We start from the raw sequence: 22,973 nt of genomic DNA, 5'->3' as shown, positions 1-22,973 counted from the left end.
TATCTAGGGGCACCTGGGTTGCTCAGTTGGTTAAGCATCCAACCTCAGGTCACTATCTCATGGTTCTTGAGTTCGAGCCCTGTTTGGGGCTCTGTGCCAACAGCTCAGAGCCTGGAGCCTGCTTCAGATTCTATCTCCCACTCTAATCTGCCCCTCCCCCTATCACATTCTGTTTCTCTCTCAAAAACAAACATTAAAAATTTTAAAAAAATTATCCTATCTAGACAAATGAGGAGTTCTTCTATATTAGACTCCATCACTATGACACCATGTAATGAGAAGTATATACATTGTTGAATTTCAAAATGCCTCTAAATACACACCTTTGAGAGTAATATAGAGAAACTAGACTTGCTCCAAGAGAGCACACCTTGGATGCTGAGATGACTTGAAATAATGCTGTATATGAAAGCAACTAAAAGAATGGAGATGATAAGTCTAAAGAGGAATGAATATTTTAGTCACCGGACCTCTGATGGTTGGAGCATGGCAAAGGGAGATGATCTGGTCAATAGGGTCTTAAGGAGTTGAACAGAGAACAATTAGTAGGAGCCAGATTCCATTTCAAAAGAAGAAATGTGTTTATGTTAGGATGGTATCAAGACTGAGTGGGCTTCTCAAGAAATAATGAGATTTCCATTGGTGGATTATTTTATCGCACATTGTCTCCTCTCTTACAAGGATATTTCAAAAGATTTATATCTAAAGAATGGGCAGTTGGATTAGAGGGTTAAAAACCTTCCCAGCTCTGGGGTCCTACAAGTCGTACTTGATATATTTTAAACTAGTTGCTATATACAGCATAAAACCCTGACATCTTAAACATGTTAACTATTCCTTAATTATAATGCCAAATTTCTGTTATTTTCTTTTGACTATTCAACCTTAGGTTGTTATCGTATACCATGTGGATACATTTTAAATGATAAATTAAGCCCTAATAATTCACTTTAACATGAAGTTATGTGACTATGTGATTATTTTTAAACATATTTTAAATATAGGAAAAAAGCTTAGTGACAACATTTCTGCTAATGAGAAGGAGGTGAAGGCTGAGTTTCTGAGATTATTGTTTTCCAGCAATAATGCAACTGGCTTACCTTGGAGAAAATAGGGGAGTTTGAAGGAAGGAGTTTGACTAGATGGAAGAAAATTTGAAGAAAGACATATCTAAATGTGTAAAGCTATTAGAGTCTTTAACATTGGTCTGTGAAGATGACCCCATGCCCAGGAAATCATTAAGAAGCTGGAGAAGATATAATGTTCCTTAGCCAGTGTACAACATGAGCAGCCAGGAGGGCTTAGATATTAGGAGCTATTAATCTGGCAAGCCAGGTTAGTAAAGCAGTTGAAATGATGACTCAGCAGGTAGAAAATCTGAAAAGAATGCATGCCAACAAGCATGCTGAACTAGAAGAACCAAAACGGGTTCTTTTACAGAATGAAAGGTCTTTTAACTTTCTTTCAATGAAGATGACTGCCAAGTTTAAAAAAAGTTCAACTTTTTTAAACATCAAGCCATCTTCCCTTCAAAGAGTGATCATCATCTCTTTCCCCAGAAATATTGGAAATTCAGGAATGGTGGCTGGGATGGTCAAACAGTTGGCATTTTGGGGGTCACAGCAAAGTGAACACCATCCCTCAGTACACAGATTATAAGCACCTATTCCTGGGCAAATGATGAAGAGGAAATTCGAATTAAAAACTAAAGGTGACATGGAACCATCTGAAGAAGAAATAGTAGAAAGGACAAGAATGCCAAGTTAAGTCTTTCTGAAAAGAGAAATAATTCATCAAATGATCTATCTTATGATTTTATGATATGATAGCTCCCTGAACAACAAATCTCAAGACTTCCTTCAGAAAGTCTACTAAGGGGCACCTGGGTAGCTCCATCAGTTAAGCGACCTACTCTTGATTTAGGCTCAGGTCATGATCTCATGGTTTGTGAGTTTGAACCCCATGTAGGGTTCCTTGCTGACAGTGAGGAGCCTGCTTGGGATTCTCTCTCTCCCTCCCTATCTCTCTCTGCCCCTCCCCTGCTTGCACTCCCTCTCTCTCTCTCAAAAATAAACAAACAAACAAACAAAAAAAGACTCCTAAGGCACTCTGGCTTTTGTCATATTCATTGTACTGTTTGCAGCTTTGCTGGGCTTCCTCAGATGCCAGCTTCCCCAAATGTCTCTAGATGCTGCTCCCACACAGGATGGGGATTCCTGGATGTCTCTAGAATATATTGTGCATCCATTTCTCAGACTTTGACACAATGAGTCACACCCAGTGCATGTACAGCACACTAATCTGCATATCTTGATTTTTAAAGTTTCAGTATAGGAACTGCATAAATTAGTAACTTTCAGCTGGGAAATTACAACATGGAACCAGAGGTTCTCAGAATTACTGTAAGATGGTTTACATTTCCTTTTTATGAGATTACCTCCCCAATTAAAATACAGTGGGGGAAAAGCTTATTATTTTAATAAGCTTTTTGAGAAAGAGATACCTAAGATATATATTATTTGTGAAAATTTATTGAAATTAACAACTATTAAAATCTTAAAAAAAAAAAAAAAACTCTTTTGTCAGATCTATAGAAGTAAACCCTAGCCTCTTTCTTTAAAAAACTACCCAAAGTCACCATTACTCAATTTCTAATATTCCTACTTAGAAATTACCTTCAACAGCCTCTAGCCCATTTTATTGAATAACTTCACTGGTAGTAAATTAGAACCCTCAGAGATACATGTTTTGAAGTAGCCAAAAGTCATTTAAAGTTAACTTCTGAGAAATAAGATTATGATAACAGAATAATAAATTGTTACCTATTTTCCATCCTTAAATTTTATTCCTTCTTGTATGACTGTATTTTAGCCCTCTCCAAGGACAAACACCCTTGCTTTCTATATAATATAGTTGAAATACTTTGTTAATATTTCATTTCAGGAATTGCTTAACCCTGTTCCATAGAGAGGATGTATCTAAATCACCCTGGAGCCTTTAAAAAAAAACCACTGAGGATTCACTCGATCTTAGTAGATCCTGGGAAAATCTCTATTTTGAAAAAGCTCTTTCTAATCACTCTGATCCTTGATGGAGAGAGGGACTCTGCTCCGTCATCCTATTCCAACCACGTTTTGGCCTTCATCCCACCACTTTTATGACAACAGATTCTTGCAGGGAAAAAGCAAATAATTTCAAATCCTGAATACCTGGATTTAAATCCCACATCCATGGTTAACTAGGTGACTATAAGCAAGTGACAATATCTTTGAAACTCTTCTGAACAGGGATATATTAGTAGTTAATCTGAAGAACTATTGTAAGAGTCAAATTAGATCATGTATGTAAAGCACCCAGCATAGTCCTTGGCACAGAGAAGTTCAATAAAAAGCAGCAATTATTGTCAATTTCTTATCACCACTCAACTTTATACATGTTAAACTCCATTTTTCTAATAATTTATTAAATTACAATTGAACTTTAAGGCACCACGGGTATCCATAGAGACTTCAAGATCTTGTCATCATTCTCAAAAACATTGGCTCCATCTAAGTGAACTTGGTCCCTTGAAAACAATGATATATTGTTGGGAAATATGAGAATATTAGTGCTTACATAGGACAAAAATAGAAACTTTAGCAGAGAAATAATTTACTTTAACTTATAAAAAGCATAAGAAAAGTTGAGGATTGAATTAACAGATAACAATTTTGCAGTCTAACTTTAATCTTATTCCCTCTGAATATGACCTTTGAGTTCCCAAAATATCCCTTTTTGTGGGAAAGAATGCAGTTAATACTGTGCACCCTAAATTTGGAACTTCTATTCTTTTAATCCTAGGGGGGATAAATGTTTCAAAAGGAAACTTACCGCCTAAGTTTCTGACTCTTCTCAAATAAATATTAAGAGTGAGTTCCAGAGTTCAGAAACTTCTAAAATGGGCTTGCTTTTAAAAACTTCAACTTACTCAAAACAGGCTTTTGTTTGTTTGTCTACCTCCGCCAGCAACCTAAATGTAGGACAAACCAAAATGTATTTGCTTGGTCATAATTCTTGCCATAGCTTTATTGCTGGTCACCTGCAATCCTATTTCTTGTTCAGTTGCTCCTATCAGGGATTCTGGTTAACACCCAACCAGAACACAGTTTTTGATAAGTGTCTATTGACTCTATAAATCAGTAATTGGGTGTTATGGAACCCAAGCAACAGGTATTTAATACAAGCTGTAAAGGTAAAGAAGAGCTTTGGAAAGTAAATAAGAGTCTTAAGGATGAATGAAAGTTTATTGGGGACATGTAGAACACTATGAGAAAATAGCCAAGGAGAGAGAACATTAAAAAGCATTAAATATGCTATGCATTAAAAAAGAAAGAGAAAAAAGAGCATCTTTATTGTGAAGAACCACAAGCAATTTTTCAAAGCATGAGTTGGAGATAAACCTGAAGAAGAATGCAGGACCCAGACCATGATTAAGAAGTTTAAACTTCACCCTCTAGGTAATGATTAGTCACTTAACATAGTAGAAATATTTTTTAAAAATAATGTTTATTTTTGAGAGAGAGAGAGACAGAGAAACAGAGACAGAGTGCAAATGAGAGACAGAGTGCAGAGAGAGAGGGAAACAGAGAATGTGAAGCAGGCTCCAGGCTCTAAGCTCTCAGCAGAGAGCCCAATATGGGACCCGAACTCTGGAACCATGAGATCATGTGAGGTGAAGTCAGATGCTTAACAAACTGAGCCACCCAGGAGCCCACCCAGGAGCCCCTACAGTAGAAATATTTTAAGGAATGAAATAACTTGATCAAATAAATGCTTGTTTTTTTATGGATCACTCTGGTAGATATATCTTAGATGGATTTGAGAAGAGGGAATGAGACGAGTATGGAAAGATGCTCAATAAAGATTTGTTGAAATAATGATAGTGAAATGAGACAATAGTGATATTAACAATTACCAGTCTGATATAAAGAACTTAAAACAAGTCAACATCAATCAATCAATCAATAATCCAATTTAAAAAATGGGCAGAACATGTGAGCAGACATTTCTCCAAAGAGGACACCCAGATGTGTCACAGGCACATGAAAACATGATCAACATCACTCATCATCAGGTAAATGCAAATCAAAACCATAATGAGATATCACCTCACACATGTCAGAATGCCTAAAATCAAAAACATAGGAAATGACAGGTGCTGTGAGAATATGAAGAAAAAGGAATTCTCATGCACTATGGGTAGGTGCAGCCACTGTGGAAAACAGTATGAATGTTCTTCAAAGAACTTAAACCAGAATTATCATATGATCCAGTAATTCCATCACTGGACATTAACCCAAAGAATACAGAAACACTAATTCAAAAAGATATATGGGCACCTATGTTTTCTGTATCATTATTTATAATAACCAAAGTATGGAAGCAGCTCAAGTGTCCACTGTTAGATGAACGGATAGAGAAGAGGTGGTACATATACAATGGCATATTATTCAGCCATCAAAAAATGAAATCTTGGGGCGCCTGGGTGGCTCAGTCTGTTGAGTGTCCAGCTTTGGATCAGGTCACAATCTCTCATTTGTGGATTTAAGCCCTGTGTTGGGCTCTGTACTGACAGCTAGCTCAGAGCCTGGAGCCTGTCTTCTGATTCTGTGTCTCCTTCTCTCTCTGACCCTCCCCTGCTCATGCTGTCTCTCTCTCAAAAATAAAACATTTAAAAAAAATTTTTTAAATGAAATCTTATCATTTACAACAAGATAGATGGATCTAGAGTATATAATAAATAAGTCAGTCAGAAAAAGACAAATACCATAAAAATCACTTGTATTTGGAATTTGCAAAACAAAACAAAGGAACAAAGAAAAAAAGACAAGCAAAAAGACTTAAATACAGAGAACAAACTGGTGTTTATCAGAGGAGAGGTGGGGTGGGTAAGTGAAATAGATAAAGAGGGTTAAGAGTATGCATATCCTGGTGAGTACTGACTCATGTATAGAAATGCCGAATCACCATACTGCACACCTGAAACTAATACAACACTGTATGTTAACTGTACTGAAAATATTTTAAAAAGTGTTCACCCCAAAATTAAAAGAAATCCCTAACAAATTAGGATATTCATATTAAAATAAAGATTACAATTTAGTGTAAGTATACTACAAGGTATCAAGTTTAAAACAAATTTTGCAGAATTAAAAAATACAAAAGCCATGAGGAATGGGTTCATAACTTATTTTCTATATTCCTCAAAAGATTGCTTTTTCTAACAACAAACTTAGAAATTGATTGAATATATCATTCTACAATGTCATCATTATTGAGGTATTAAAAAACCCTTTTTTTCTAAAGTATGTGTGTTTCAGGTTATGGATTCTCGCTTGCTTCTTCAGAAGCTAAAAAGAAGCAGTTGAAGGAAAAAATTTTAATTAAAAAAATTACCAGCATAATTTTGATGATGATGATGATGATGATGATGATATATGTCACATCAAAAACTTTATAAACATCAAGTCTTATGCTGAACACTCTATTTTATTGCCTCCCTAATTATCACATCAGACCTATGAGGAAAGTCCTTGTATCATTACATTTTTCAGACAAGGAGGTTGGAGCTCAAAGAAGTTTAAAAAATGTATCTCATCACCCTTGCAGTTTTTTTCCCAAAATGGACAGTCTCAGCACAGAATATATCAGATAAAACCACACTGAGGATAGTACCTGACTAGTACTTTTCAAAAGTGTCATATTCGTGAAAGATAAGAAAAATTTGAAGAAATATCTATTTTTCTTTGATGTTGCATTATGGTTATATAACATGTAAACATTAGGAAAACCTGGAGGCAGGCTTTATAGGAATGCTATTATTTTTGCAAATCTTTTTTAAGCATAAAAACAATTCAAAGTAAAAAAGCTTTTAAAACTTATATGTGTCTATAGAACATGGCAGGTAAAATACAAGATGAACCTGAACTATTTTGTAGTATGAGAAAGTAAGGTAGTAAACACACACACACAAATACAGGAGACTATCTGAAAGAACTCCCAACAGCCTGAAACAATTTGAGCAATACAATAAATAACAATAATGATTAATTAAAGGTGAATATTAAAGTAAATATCTATGAGTCCAAACTAATATAAAGAAGTGACTGAATAAATAGCTAAATGGGGTTTAAGAAACAAATCTTCCTTACAGAAAAATTCCACATAATAAATGTAGATGCAATCAGGGAAATAGAAAATCACCATTGGAATACCATGGGATAAATGTTGCAGGCAAGGGCTAAAATTCGTGGGCAAAATTTTAGGAAGAAACAGAATATTTTCATATTGGCAAAAGTATTTCTATAAGTTTTTTCTTTTTTTATTTATTTGTTAGAGATAGATGTATGCAAATGGGGGAGGGGCAGAGAGAAAGGAAGAGAGAATACCAAGCAGGCTGTGTTGTCATCATGGAGCCTGACATGGGCTTGATCCCAGGAAGTGAGATCATGACCTGACCTGAAATCAAGAGTTGATCCTTAACCAACGGAGCCACCCCAGCAATCCCATACAAATATTTTTTACATTACTGTGGTGGTGCTTAACATATATCCACTAACTTTTTTATGCTTTTCCTCCAAAATGTGAAACATAACACTCCTTCCCTTGGGTGTGGATTGAACTCACTCACTTTTTTTTTTTTAAACATTTATTTAATTTTGAGAAACAGAGAATGAGCAGAGGAGGGCAGAGAGAGCAAGAGAGAAAGAAACACAGAATCCAAAGCAGGCTCCAGGCTCCAAGCTATCAGCCCAAAGCCCAATGCAGACCTGAGCCAAAGTTGGCCACTTAACCGACTGAGCCACCCAGGAGCCCCTCAGTTACTCACTTTTAAATGGCAGGGGAGGGAAATGATTTTATTGTAAGCAGATCTGGGAGAAACTACCTTAGCCAAGGGATCAAGGTTAACATCATCAGTTATAAGGTATACTGATATCATATACCTCAGATATGATGCAATGAGAAGGCACTTCAGCTCTGTAGTATTTTTTCCAAAAGTTTACAACCCACTCTAATCATGAGAAAATATCAGAAAAACCCAGATCAAGAGACATCCTACAAAACACCAAACCAGTACTCTTCAAAAGCATCAAGATCATGAAAGAAAAAATTCAGAAACAATTATAGATCAAAAGAGATTAAGAAGACATGACAACTAGATGCAATGTGGTATCCTGTTTAGATCTTGAAACAGAAAATAATACTTTTAGTGGGAAAACTGGCAAACTCCAAGTGAAGTCTATAATTCAGTGAATATATTATAGCAAGGTTAAATTCTTAGTTTCAGTCAATGCACATGGTAACTTAAAATGCTAATGTGTGGGAAGGGAAGGGAAGGGAAGGGTGAACGGAAGCTGTCTACACTATCCTCACAACTCTTCTGTATATCTATAGTTTTACAAAAATAAAAAATAATTTTAAGTACTTAGAGTTGAAAGATTAATAATCTGTGCACAGAAAATAAACGAAAGAGGCAAATGGTCCTTAAATGATTAACATCACTCATACTATCAGAAACTCAAAATTACACAGAACTATGATTAGTTAACGAACAGATAGGCAGAAATCCAAGAGTGAGAAGCACACTTTGTTGGCGAGGCTATAGAGAAATAGGACTTCTTATACATCAATGGCAAATTTAAGTCCACAAAGACTAACATATGCATAAAGTCCCATTTGTAATAAGAAATTTTTATTTAATTCTTATTAATAAGGAATATTAAAAATAGATACGTTGAATAAACAGTGGTACAATAATAGACCTATAGAGTCATGAAAAAGAACATGGAAAACTTCTATGCCCTAAGATGGAGTGATTTATAGGACATATTGAGTGGGGGAAAAGGCAAGACACATTGGTTTATTCTTATACAAGATTCAGTATACTCTTAAGTTTTATGTAGCACACTGAGTTTTGATTAGAATAAAGGTGAAATAAGAGTTAATCTGTCTATGGTGCACCTGGGTGGCTTAGTTGGCTAAATGTCTGACTCTTGGTTTGGGTTCAGGTTCATGATCTCATGGTTCGTGAGTTTGAGCCCCCATGTCTGCACTGCTAGCAGAATTAATCTCTCTCTCCCTGTCTCTCTGCCTCTCCTCTGCTCGTGTACTTGTTCACTCAACTCTCTCTTTCTCAAAATAAATAAACTTAAAGAAAAAAAATCTATCTATATGCATATTTTCCCAGTTTATCTATAAAAACACAGGAAAGATAAACCAGAAACTAATGAAATTTGTTATCAATGTAGGAGTATGGAAATGGGGTAGGGCAAAGAGGGATGGAATCAATATTTCTTTAAATATCCCTTAACTTAGTTTTGATTTAAAATCAAGAAAATATTTTACGTAATGAGAAATAAAGAATAGCACACCCCAAAATTAATCACAAAGAGAAACAAATAAATCTCTCTACCTATCAAATTGATAACATAACTACACAGGAAAAAAACTATTATGCCAAATAGCTTTTGAGTGCAGTGCTCTACATGTTCATTTTTAACAAGAAATTATCTTCAGGCCAAAATAGAAACTGCAAAGAAATTTTAAAAAACCATAATTATATTTTATTTTCAGTAATAATATACTGAGACTATACTTTGCAACTATTTGTGGATGTGGAGGAATTAAGCCTTTAAATAAATATGCTGCTACTAGGAAACAAGGTTTTCCACATAAAAAATAAGATAGAAGAAGTTATAAAAATAACTATATTAAACATGAATTAGAAATATCAAGGTGAACTTAAGATTTTTTATAATACATTTTCTAACTCTGTCCAATGAAGTGCCCGAGAAACGATGGCACACTAGCAGAGTCAAACATACCTATACTCAGAGGTTGATTTCAAAACGTTAATCCTTTCTAAAAGGAACTATGTCTTTAAAGAAATGACTGAGTCCACATCCAGAGTTCACAAAGTACAAGGTGAACCTGGGGTATTGTGTTGAAGTGGGAGAAAAGGCTCATAAGACATAGATGTTCTACTCACAATGGGAGAGATTAGGCTGTTTTGGTCAAACCATATGGCTAGTATAAATGAAAAAATGGGACAAAATATAATAATCAATTTGAAAACATTGGATAATTATTAATAGAGTAAGAAGTTGAGAGCCAAGGTCAGGAAGATGAAATAAGCAAAAGAGGTAGGCCCACAAAATAGCAATGGTTTCCTCCTTGGGGTGATTACTGATTCCTAAAGCCAAGGCTGAAAGTCTGAGAAATTGAGCAGAGCTTTCAGCAAAATCACTGAGCTAGAGAGGAAACAGGGATCAGGCCTTACCAAGTGAGGAGATCTATTATACATTGCAGCTTTCCTGGAAACACCAAAAGAATGCACTCTCGGAGTACATGGAAACTTAAAATAGTCCTCACAAGAACTAAAACCCCGCTTCTAATGATCCTCATTTCCTGAGTGGAATAAGGTGGCATGCCCCTGCCAAGCTACCTACCACAGCAAAACAAATCCTCCCAGGAGAAAGAACATTATAAATGAAAATTATAGAGAAGAGTTTAAGAGATACATGTCACAATAAAAAATGTTTGGCATAATTGTGATGGGAATCCCAGAAAAAAGAGCAAATGAGACAGATAGTATTAAAAGGAAGCCAAGAATACCAGCCAAGAATTTCCCAAAACCAATGAAAAATAAAAAATCAATTGACGTATCTTATAACCTCCAAGAAGGATTAAAAACAAAATATTGAACAAAACCAGAGACAAAGACAAAAGTTGAAATGCACACAGAAAACTGTAATGTGCTACTCTCAAAGGCGCAACAGCAATATTAGCAGCTTATTACTCACCAGGAACTATGGAATCTAGAACATACAAGTACTGAAAGAAAGTAACTGCTAATATTCCCAGAAAAAAATGAAGGCAAAATGAAACACTATCAGATAAACAAAATGGAATTGCTAATGAAAGCACTGAAAATCAGATGAGCATTCTTCAGGCAGAAGGAAATGAATTCAGATATCAGTTCAGAAATATAGATCTGAATGAATGAAGAATGGAGATCAAAAGAGACCATAAATATACGGGTAAATTAACATAATAATTTATTGGATCAAGAACATAGTAAGCGAGTGATTGAATTAGAAGATCACCATTGATAGCTCCACTGTAATAAGTATTTCAGCCAAAAGTCCTCTATGGTTGCAAAATCATCAGAAAATGTTTTGAAGAACAAGACATCCACATGGTACCATTTGAATGAATACATATTTTGATTTTTTCATTTATTTCCAGTGTAACAAAACATTTTGAGTCTTTCTGTTTAAAATGACATGCACAGTGTTAAAAAAAAAAAATCGCCACAAAAGCTCAGGCTCAAAATGATAGCACCTCAGCCAAGTCACCAAACAAAGGCTTAATACCTAATCTAATTAGCTTTTAACCTGTGGCAGAAATGGGGCCTCAACTGGTCAGTGAGGAATTTCCTAATCTGCACCAACGAAGTTATCTGTCACACAGGCTCTCCCAACACCGGAAGGGAGATGAGGTAATTTACCAACAAGACCCTCTGCCCCAACCCCTGAGGAGGCAACCTTGTTGAAACCATCTTTTCTTTTTGTTTACTAACAACTGCTTGCCCTCATCACCTTCCTATAAAAATCTTCCATTTTGTACGATTCTTTGGAGCACCCCTCATTTGCTAGATGGGATGCTGCCCAATTCATGAATTGCTTACTAAATCCCATTAGAGCTACAGATTTACTCAGTTGAATTTTGTTTTTTAGCAATAGGAATAAATCCACAAAAAACTCCTTTACTTCTTTAGAAGTTAAAACATTGCCTTTTCATCTTATTAAACATGGATGTAGATATCAAAGATGTCTATATTTTCAAAGCAGGAAAACTAGTTCATGTTTTCCTCATTGGGTAACGTATTTTCAGAACCAACCACTTTGTCTATATGATCTTTTTTCCAGGTCTTCAGGCAGAAATTGCCATAAAAGCAGGCTTTTAAAACAGTAGATCTGTTTTGCGACTTGAGTTGAAAACCAAATGAAATCATTTCCAACAGTTACTAAGACAAGCGGCAGGGGACATTGGCATGCTACTTGTATCACTCTGTGTAATTCAGAGATGTCAACAGCTCTTAACTTGGCACACTGCATGCCATGTTGGAGCACAAGTGTACAATGTGCCTTAATTAGGGAGGGGCAGAAACCTGACTTCAGGATGTCTTGGAGGTAAGCAAGCAGTTCAACATCCAACAAGTGTGTCTGTCTGTGAGCCCTTTATGCTACCACAAGTTGTAAAGCAGGAGAAAGTGCCACAGGAGGAGCTCGGTCGCTGCTCTCTCTCTCCGTTGCTACTGGCACAGGTCTTCAGGGCAAATCTTTTCTCCTGGGTTTGTATGTTTGTTTTACTCACTGCTTTCTTGTTCTTCTGCCTAACACAGTTTTATGAACCAGTCAGAAAATGCTCAGCACAGAAGCCTCCCTACTACTGAAAAAAAATGAACTTTAACTTTGAACCTCACACAGATACAGTTAGGTAAGTAATTTTTTTAAATGATTAGTAGAATAATTTTTAAAAGGAGTAGTGTTAGTGTATTATCAAGTACACCTATTGAATATCAGCTTAACTTCCCACTTCCAAAAGGAAAATATGACTTCACTGTAGTATCAAAACAAATAATGGTATATGAGCATTTAGTAAAGTGTTTTTCCCCCTTGATTTATGTAGAAAAGTGAAAAGTGTAAGACAACTTAAAGGCAATCAAATCTGTTAATTATGTACATCCAAACTTACAAGTTAGCCATTTAAACTTTTACTTACTGTTCTCTCTGGAGAAATTGCTTTTAATAAGAAAAAAAGTTGACTTTTCATTCCAAGGTCTTGATTAGAAGGTATTCCATTAATATCAGGAATAATCAGGTCCTAGAACAAAAAAGAAAAAAAACGAACCCATGCTATTAAGGAAGTGCTATGTATTTTAGTGAAAAATGTTAAAATATGACAAATAAATTTCAGAATAGGTTTACTTGAGCAATCTTGCTTTAAAATTATTGCCCTCTGATTTATCTTGAATAATATTTGAAACAGTATTGAGGCATTAATAAAACAAATGATTCTGGTTAGAACTTACCATGAAAATTTAGGTAAATTCTGTCTTACTTTCAAGCCTCACAAAAAAAAAAAAAAAAAAAAATGAACTTAAAGAGCCTGGCAGGGGACCTGGGTGGCTCAGTCAGTTAAGCCTCCAACTTCAACTCAGGGCATGATCTCATAGCCTATGAGTTTGAATTGCATCGGGCTCTGTGCTGACAGCTCAGAGCCTGGAGCCTGCTTCAGATTCTGTGTCTCGCTCTCTGTCCCTCCTCTGCTCACACTCTGTCACTCTCTCTCCCTCTTAAAATAAAACATTAAAAATTTTTTAAAAAGTAAGAGCCTGGCTCAGAACATATGAAAACACTTTTCTTCAAGTGGCCCAGGGCAACAGAGAGAACACCTTTGTTATAAACTTCACCATAACAGGCAGCAGGTAAACAGACAGAATGGCCCATAGTGGAAGAGCAAATGCTACATTAAAGTGGGTATTGATGAAATGTATCTGCAGATTGAACATGAAAAGTTATATTTAGGAGTTGCCTGTAGTCTCCTGATTATTCATAGCCAATACACTGCTGACAATATTTGCAGAAGTTTTCTTGTGAAATGAGGTGACGTGATGGGTCACACTTCTAGACCTCACTATGCATAATGGTATAATTTGGGTCTTCTGTTGTTTAGTGCATAAAATGGAGCAAATGTTATAATAAGGCAATTTCCTAACATGTGGATTATGTTATAATATGATATGCAATAAAACTAGGTAATCATCTACTGAAATTTTACAAACACTTTACTTTTCTGCAACTTGGAGCTGTTTTTTTTAATAACCTAGAAACGTTTTATATAAACTGATAGTTTTTCTATAATAATTTAAAAGTGCTAGATGAGCTTTTCAATCTGTTTCTTAACTTGACTAAGAAGTCTGTTAAAGAAATCATTATTTATAAATTTAAATTCCCAAATGGGCAACCAATATAAATCCATTCTAGTTTTATTAGTTTAAATTTTGCTAGTGTTTCATCCATCATGGATCTTGAGATACAACTGCTTGTAGAGACGAATTCATACAGCATCAAATGCCTTTAAACTACTGCACAAACTTTGCCTTATCTTATGAGTTTCTTCCTGAAAAAGCAAGTAATTGCCCAATACTAATACTTAAAAATAATACTAGATTCACATTTTTTAATCAAAGGATGGTTATTAAACTGAGAATTTAATCCAGAAAATCCACATCCAGACAAACTGAATTTTGTTTAGCTTGAATTTTCCCTAAATTGCAAATTGAGTCAATTTTGAAGAGTTAATTTTCAGGCATGCACACTTCCTCTGCTATAAAGTTCCCCAATTTTGTCCAGTTTCATCTATATCTTTTGCTTTAGTTTTTTTTCTTTACGTTTATTCATTTTTTGAGAGACAGAGAAAGACAGAGTATGAGCAGGGGAGGAGCAAAGAGAGAGGGAAACACAGAATTTGAAGCAGGGTCCAGGCTCTGAGCTGTCAGCGCAGAGCCGGATGTAGGGCTTGAACTCACTGACCATGAAATCATGACCTGAGCCAAAGTCGGGTGCTTAATCGACTAAGGCACCCAGGCGCCCCTCATCTATATCTTTTGTTTTAAATAAATGAAACAAAAATAGTCATTGTTCAGGTTTTTGTCAAGTACTTAGGGAAGAATGAGAGAGGGTACATCAAGGTGCAGTCTGGCAATCACTGATGAAAAATCATCAGAAAAGAGCCATCAGCTGTATTTGCTTAAGGAAACCTGATACTGGTAAGCAATGTGAAATACTTTATAGATCTGAAATCCTACTTAAGGACTGGAAAAATCAATATACATTCTACCCAGTGTGTTTGTTGCAATAACCCTGCATATATTTTTGACCACATGCTATCATGTTATCTTTCCTGCAGTGCTTGTTTTAAATATGTGTACATTTCTCCCTGAGCACTAAGTAACAGAGTCATCACTATCATAATCATCAGCTTAAGATTTTCTATGCATAACCTGAATTAATTGATGATACATTCCATTAGAGATTACAACTGTGCTTTCAGAGTGCACGCTTCTCTCTGAAAAAATTATTTTTATCATTATAGCTTGTAGTCACCATTGTGTGACTGCACATTAATCACAGAAATTAATATGTACATAAAGGATCAGAAGAAATCCTCTAATATACATGGATTTAGTTTCTGTGTCTGGAGATGGATACTAGAAAGTATAAAACATGATCTGTGGTGTTTAAGAGTTTGTGACTTAGTTGGAGGAACTGAGGGAAGTACACAGAGAATAGTGAAATAACCGGCAATGATCAATGCCAAAACAAGAGATAACAACAGTAATTTCTAAGAGAGTTATGGGAGATGATAAATACAGACTGACACCTCAATGGAGGCCTTGGGCATTTGAGAGGCCTGGCACCATTGAATGGATGCCTGAACATGATCTGGAAAGATCGAGGGGAAGCAGAAGATCAGTTCAAATGTCACCTCCAGTTTCTAGCCTTTCCTGCCTTGAACACATTTTATGTGTCCCCATTAAACACTTTACAAGCAGTGGCACTTGGTGCAATTCACTGTAATTAATCGCGTATTTGTCCCCCCTCCTTACTTCCCTCTGAGCAACTAAGGGCAAAGCAGGATCTTCTTCATTTTTATATTCTTCTTGCAAGTTCTCAATAAATGTTTATTGAATGCATTTTTAAGTGATCAAAAAGCAACATAAGCAAAGGTGCAGAATGAGATAAGCACAGTGTGTCCAAGTTTTACTCAAAGACCTAGCTGTGTAGAAAAAAGAATTTATGTTGAGGCAAATAAAAGATCAGTTTAAATGATTAGGGAGAAGACCTACAGGACTTTATATGTCTAGACTGGCATTATCTTCTCTTGGCTAGACTCACAATCCTGGTTTCTCTTGGTCAGTGAGGCCCATAATTGCCAGGCCTACCGTGATCAAGAGATACCACTCCTCAGACTTGAGATCTTTCAGTGTTACACAACATAGTTTTCATTTTACCCAATACTGAGCCACTGTGCTACACGCAAAATGAATGTTATAAAGGTTGATCCAGCTCAGTGCAAGGTGAATTGAAAAACTAAGAGACTATTGCAAAAGTCCACTCTGGAAAAAAGGTGGCAGTGGAGGTTAAAAGGAAAGGACATGAGGAGAAATGATGAAAAGAAGTTGGTGTTTAAGCTATGAAGGGAAACATTGGCAGAAGGGGAAGGGTTAAATGGGACTCTACATTTCTGTGAAAGTATAATTGCACAGGTGAAAGAAGTAAACTGATGGGTTTGTTATAAGGAAAACACAATTGTTTCATAAAAGACATGATGGGACTTGCTCATGGACTAGAAGAATAAATATTGTGAAAATGTCATTACTACCCAAAGCAATCTACACATTCAATGCAATCCCCATCAAAATTGCACCAGCATTCTTCTCAAAACTAGAACAAACTATCCTAAAATTTCCATGGAACCACAAAAGACACCAAATAGCTAAAGTAATACTGAAGAAGAAAACCAAAATGGAAGGCATCACAATCCCAGACTTTAGCCTCTACTACAAAGCATCAAGACAGTATGGTATTGGCACAAAAAAAAAAAGGCACCTAGACCAATGGAATAGAATAGAGAACCCATAACTGGACCCACAAATATATGGCTAACCAATCTTTGAGAAAGCAGGAAAGAATATCCAATGGAAAGATGGAAAAAAAAGACAGTTTCTTTAATAAATGGTGCTGGGAGACTTGACAGGCACATGCAGAAGAATGAAACTAAACCACTTTCTTACACCATACACAAACATAAATTCAAAATGGATGAAAGACCTGTTAGACAGGAAACCAACAAAATCCTAGAGAAGAAAGCAGGCAACAACCTCTTTGACCTCAGCCACAGCAATTTCTTATTCAATACATCTCCAAAGTCAAGGGAATTAAAAACAAAAGCAAAAAAGAACTCACAAAAGTCCACACCCATAAAACAAAAAATCCAGTGAAGAAATTGGCAGAACACACGAATAGACACTTTTCCAAAGAAGACACCCAGGGGTACCTGGGGGCTCAGTCGGTTAAGCCACCAACTATGGCTCAAGACATGATCTCATGTTCATGGGTTTGAGCCCTGCATCGGGCTCTGTGCTGACAGTTCAGAGCCTGGAGCCTGCTTTGGATTCTATGTCTCCCTCTCTCTCTGTCCCTCCCTCTCTCATGCTCTGTCTCTCTCTGTCTCAAAAATAAAACATTAAAAAAAAAGACATCCAGATGGCCAACAGACAAACAAAATGATGCTCAGCATCACTCATCATCAGGGAAACACATATCAAAGCTACACTGAAATACGACCTCACGCCAGTCAGAGTGGCTAAAATGAACAACTCAGAAGAGCATACATGCTGGCGAGGGTGTGGAGAGACGGGCACCCCCTCCTACGCTGTCGGTGGGAGTGCAAACTGGTGCAGCCGCTCTGGACAACACTGTGGAGGCTCCTCAAAAAATTGAAAATAAGACTACCCTATGACCCAGCAATAACACTGCTAGGAATTTATCCAGGGGAGATAGGAAAGCTGATACATGGGGGCACACATACCCCAAAGTTTATAGCATCGCTTTCAACAATCGCCAAATTATGGAAAGAGCCCAAATGTCCATCCACTGATGAATGGATACAGAAGATGTCGTTTATATATACAGTAGGATACTACTTGACAATGAGAAAGAATGAAATCCTGCTACTTGCAGCAACCTGGATGGAACTGGAGGGTATTACGCTAAGTGAAATAAGTCAGTCAGAAAAAGACAGATACCATGTTTTCACTTATATGTGGATCTTGAGAAACTTAAGAGAAAACCATGGTGTAAGGGATGGGGGGACAAAAGTAACAAATGGTTGGAGGGGGTAGGAAAATCATAAGAGACTCTCGAATACAGGGAACAATCTAAGGTTTGATGGGGGGTGGGGAGAGGGGAAAATGGGTGATAGGCATTGAGGAGGGCACTTGTTGGGATGAGCACTGAGTGTTGTATGGAAGCCATTATAACAAATTGTATTTTTAAAAAAAGACATGATGGGACTGATGACACAATACAGAGAGAGTGGGAATGTCATAGAAATAGAGGAGAGGAATTGTCTAAGAATAAATGGCAACCTAAAAGCAGACAGAGTGGATCCTATGGGTGTGAGTAGGATTTAAAGGCAGAAGAGAGCTCTGGACCAGGAATTCCAAAGTCAGTCACCAGATCTCTTTTCTTCTAGAAAAGGAATATAATACCTTTCTGTTTATCTCAGAGGGAATATGTAAGGAGTCTTACACTATAAAGAAGGAAATCCAAATGTAAGTAATAATCTGTGAAAATGCCTCTGAGACACAACAAGAAATAAAGACCAAGCCTCTAAGGTGACCAACTGAAAAAGAAAGGAAACCGAGCACCTAAATGTCCTGAATAAACATAGTAATGACCCTGACAGCAATAAAAGCACTTTAAATCTCCAATGTTGGAACACACCCCAGAAGATTAAATTAGTCACCATGAAAACAGACCAATTATGATGGCACTAAGAGGGGAAAAAAATTTTAAAGGCAAAAAAGAGCCAAGCCAGATAAATGACTATTTTTTTCCATAATATTTTATTGTCAAATTGTTTTCCATACAACACCCAGTGCTCTTCCCCTTAAGTGATTAAAAACAAAAATCACAGGAAGCAGAATAAGACTAATGAGGAAAATGGTACTTTAGAACTCCCTCTTCAAAAATAATAAGAAATGTAATTTTGGACAGATTCATACTAGTTATTGACTATAGCTTCATAAAACTGCAGGTGAGCTGGATAGTCCTAATTGACCATGAAAAATGGAACTCACATGTGCAAGTTGCCAGGAGAGCTTTTGTTACAGACGTCTGGGTCTTAAAATTAGAGCCACTTGGCAGTGAAACTATTCTGTAAGATACTGTAATGTTCAATGCATGTTATTATACATTTGTCAAAACTCACAGAATGTAGACCAGGAGTGAACCCCAATGTAAACTATAGACTTTAGTTAATAATAACGTAATAATATTGGGTCACCAATGGTAGTGAATGTACCACGTGAATTCAAGGTGTTAATAATTCGAGAAACCAATGTTGGGGAGGGGCACAGAACTCTGTAATTTCCATTCATTTTTCTATTAATGTAAAACTGCTCTCAGAAATAGAGTCTATTAATTAAAAATTTTAAATTAGGGACATGTAAAGGTTGCTGTAAGCCCCAAGGCTATATGTCACATTATATCAAATCTATTAAAATGTCCCCACATCCCACAGTAAATATTATTTTCACTATAAGGTATTTTTATAAAATATTTTGTAATTTATATATTTCTATAATTTTGCTTTTTAAATTACTTGAGCATGACTAACTCCTAATTATGACCATTAATTATCTGACAATCATGGCACATCCTCAAGAATTCTTGTGAAGAAATTTAACCCACAAATTATTCAAACATAATAAATGTTTATGAATATTAATTAACTATGGATTAAGTTGATATAATGTTATGTTTTGAGACACATAGATTTTTTAAGTTTAATTTTATCATGATTTGTCATATTTGGGGGCCAGCATATTTTATCTTTCAACTCCCAACCATTTTTGCACATCCTAAAAAGCCATTGATGCCTGGCATTTTATCTATATATCCATACTTCTGTATAAAATGGACCCACTTAAAAGGTATATTATCTGTAGGTACCTATGTATATATGGCATATAGATTTAAAACAATAAGACTAAGCTACAGGGGCTGGTACACACATTTATGTTTATATTATATTTTGTATTTATAGTTTTCATATTTCATTTTAATGCTTTACCTGGTCTCAGTAACAAATCTCTAATCTTAGAAAAAATGTGATCCAGGGGACCTGGGTGGCTCAGTCGGTTAAGTCTCCGACTTCGGCTCAGGTCAGATCTCACGTTCATGGGTTCGAGCCCCACATCGGGCTCTGTGCTGACAGCTAGCTCAGAGCCTGGAGCCTGTTTCTGGTTCTGTGTCTCCTCCTCTCTCTGCCTCTCCCCCTCTCATGCTCCCTCTCTGTATCAAAAATAAATAAAACATTTAAAAAAATTTTTTTTAAAAAGAAAGAAAAAATGTGATCCAGCCATATCACTGCAGTGTCTTTCCCTCTTGTATGCAACATTTTCAAACACAGACTTGATCTTTTGTCATCTACACAACTCTACATGGGGATAATAGGAAACATACTATGAGACTTGTCCCATTGCTTCTTTCCTACACAAACTGTCAGGAATTAAATGGTTTTAAAGTGCTCTTTTAAAAAAAAATACTAAATAAGATGAAATGAAGTAGAATAAAATAAGAATGGCAACTGTTTTATATTTTCCACAAAATACAATGCCAGTAATCTTTCCTCCAGCCTTCTCTAATAGCTTTCTTTCAGAAGCATAGGAAGAAGACTTTAATGAGAAGGGAATCTGATCTAACTATAAATGAGGCTGGGTCACACCTTGTTACACATCTGAGCAGTTTTTTGTAAAGGAGGAGCCCTTCTCAAGGAAACACCTTATTTAAAGTATGAAGACATTCAAGTTTGAATACTTTAAAATAGTGTTTTCAGTTTAACCTGAAAAGCCAATTCTCATAAAACTCCCAGGAAATCGGTGTGGAGACAGGCATCAAAATCAAGCCATCAACCTTTTTTCTCTTATCAGTTATTTCATTTTGCTTCTAACTCTGAGCAAAAATGGAACAATAAAAAAAATGATGGCTTGTCTGGGTTAATATTTCCATCAGGTTTATACTAGAAGCCCTGTAAGGTGACATAAGGATAAAGACTAAGTATTCAGGGCGCTTGGGTGGCTCAGTCAGTTAAGTATCTGACTTCAGCTCAGGTCATGATCTCACAGTTCATGAGTTCCAGCCCCACATCAGGCTCTGTGCTGACAGTTCAGAACCTCAGCCTGCTTCAGATTCAGTGTCCCCCTTTCCCTCTGCCCCTTCTACCCCCCCCCACACTAATAAACATAAAAAAAAGACTATTCAACATAGACAAATGATAGTAATTCAATTAATAGATATTCATCCACTTATTATACATGGATGGTAAGAACATGCTCTGACTTTGACTCTCAGGATACAGAGATGATAAATGAACACCTCTGCCCTTTAGAATCCCTAACTCTAGTATAAAGCTATGAAGAAATCATTTATAAATGCAAATCAATATATTACAATAGAGAGTGTTAAATATAAAGCAGAAGCATGTGCAAAGCGGAGTGGTAGAACAAAGAAGAGAGAGATTAGTCACATTTGCAGAGTCAAGGGAGAATTGTTATGCCCGGATTACGGGGTCCCCAAAGACCAAGACCACCAAGGAGTCCGAGTCACATATGCAAAAGCAAAGGGCGTTTATTCGGGCTTAAGCTCTCTCAGACCTCACCAATGCAGTGGATCTGTGCTGAGAGCCTCGATCATCAGTCGGGCACGGTTTTTATTACAGTTGGGGGCAAGGGATGGTGTGAAAGGCAGGGTGAAGGGATGGGGTTACAAAATGACTGGGCAGCACATCGGCAGGAGTTGGTGCAGTGCGGGTTGGCTAATTTAAAACTGAGCGGGCTCACCATACAGCGGGAACATCAGGCTCTTATGATTGGCCCGGGCTAGGGGTGGTGCTCACTCGGGCACTAGGTGGGTGTGGGTCATTTTTTCTTTCCTCTGTGGCTGAGTCACTTCTGGGAAAACAGTAACTTGGGCCTTCTAGTTTCTGAGGCTTATTTGAAGCCTGTCATGGCGTTAGTTTGGCTCTTCAGTGATATTTATGCTGGATGTTTAAACATGAGCAAAAGTTTGCCACATTGGAGAATGTTCATTGCAGGCAAAAATAAAGATGAGCATGTACAAAGGCGTGAAAGTTGAAACCAAATCCATGTATTTGAGCAACTTATATGTAGCTTAGGACTCCTAGAGCTAGAGATACAGGTGTTTGTTGAACACCTGAAATAGTGCCAAATGTTAAAATGATAATATACTGAGTCACCTCTTGTTGTTTGAGGATATTTAGTTTCGTTGGTTGATGTGTTTTTCCCATTTCACTGTGGCAACCAGAAAATTTAAAAATACATACTTCTATTGGATAATGCCATTGTAGAGTATTGAAAACAAAGACTTAATTGTGAGAGGCTGGATAAGCCATCAGGAGCCAAATCATAAAGAATCTTTTGTGACCCAGAAAATATTCTCAACTTGCTCTTGAGAAAATCTCCATGTAATAATCAAAGAGCAGTCATGAAAGGTGATGTGGTAGTGACTTTAAGGGTCATCACAGGGATAGGAAGAAGCAGGGATAAGAAAAGGAATAGGAAGTCTCCTGGGGAGGAGAAAGGGAACACGAAGATGAGACTTCAAAGCTACCTGGAATCTATAGCTACTGAGAAAAAGCCATTTCACAAGTAGAGCAATATGGCCAAAGCACAGAGCTGGACCAAAGAGCAATGTAATGATGCAGATGGTCATATCTGGGTTGGCAAGAGGCGGAAGATAGGCTAGACAGAGGTACCAGCAGCCCAGAGCACAGGGCACAGTTTACACTAGTTTGCATCACAAGCTCCCATCAACCAATTATTAGAACTTAGTGTTTCCCAAAGGAGGCAGGAAATACTGCTTGACTGCACTCAACATTGTAAATACAGGCTACGCTGGGCCTGGCAATTTGGCACTGTGACTTCACTTAATGAGCACTTTTTTTTTATCATTTAATGCTCAACCTGGGAGCAGGTCCTACTTGGGCTGTTATCTGTTCATGTTCTCTGGAAAGAAGCAGGAAATTGCAGGAAGTAATGTTTTCAAGGCAGCAGATGG

At 36.7% G+C, this 22,973-nt stretch overlaps 1 pseudogene; it reads left to right on the top strand.

Moving 5' to 3' along the window:
* The window catches only part of LOC115291197, an 82,862-nt pseudogene that overhangs the window by 28,433 nt on the left and 31,456 nt on the right, over nucleotides 1-22,973 (top strand).

This window comes from Suricata suricatta, chromosome 5 (genome assembly GCF_006229205.1).
Source record: "Suricata suricatta isolate VVHF042 chromosome 5, meerkat_22Aug2017_6uvM2_HiC, whole genome shotgun sequence".
In the NCBI taxonomy this organism is placed as follows: Eukaryota; Metazoa; Chordata; class Mammalia; order Carnivora; family Herpestidae; genus Suricata; species Suricata suricatta.
Note: the sequence above shows the minus strand (reverse complement) of the source record. Positions and strands in the feature narration are given on the sequence as shown.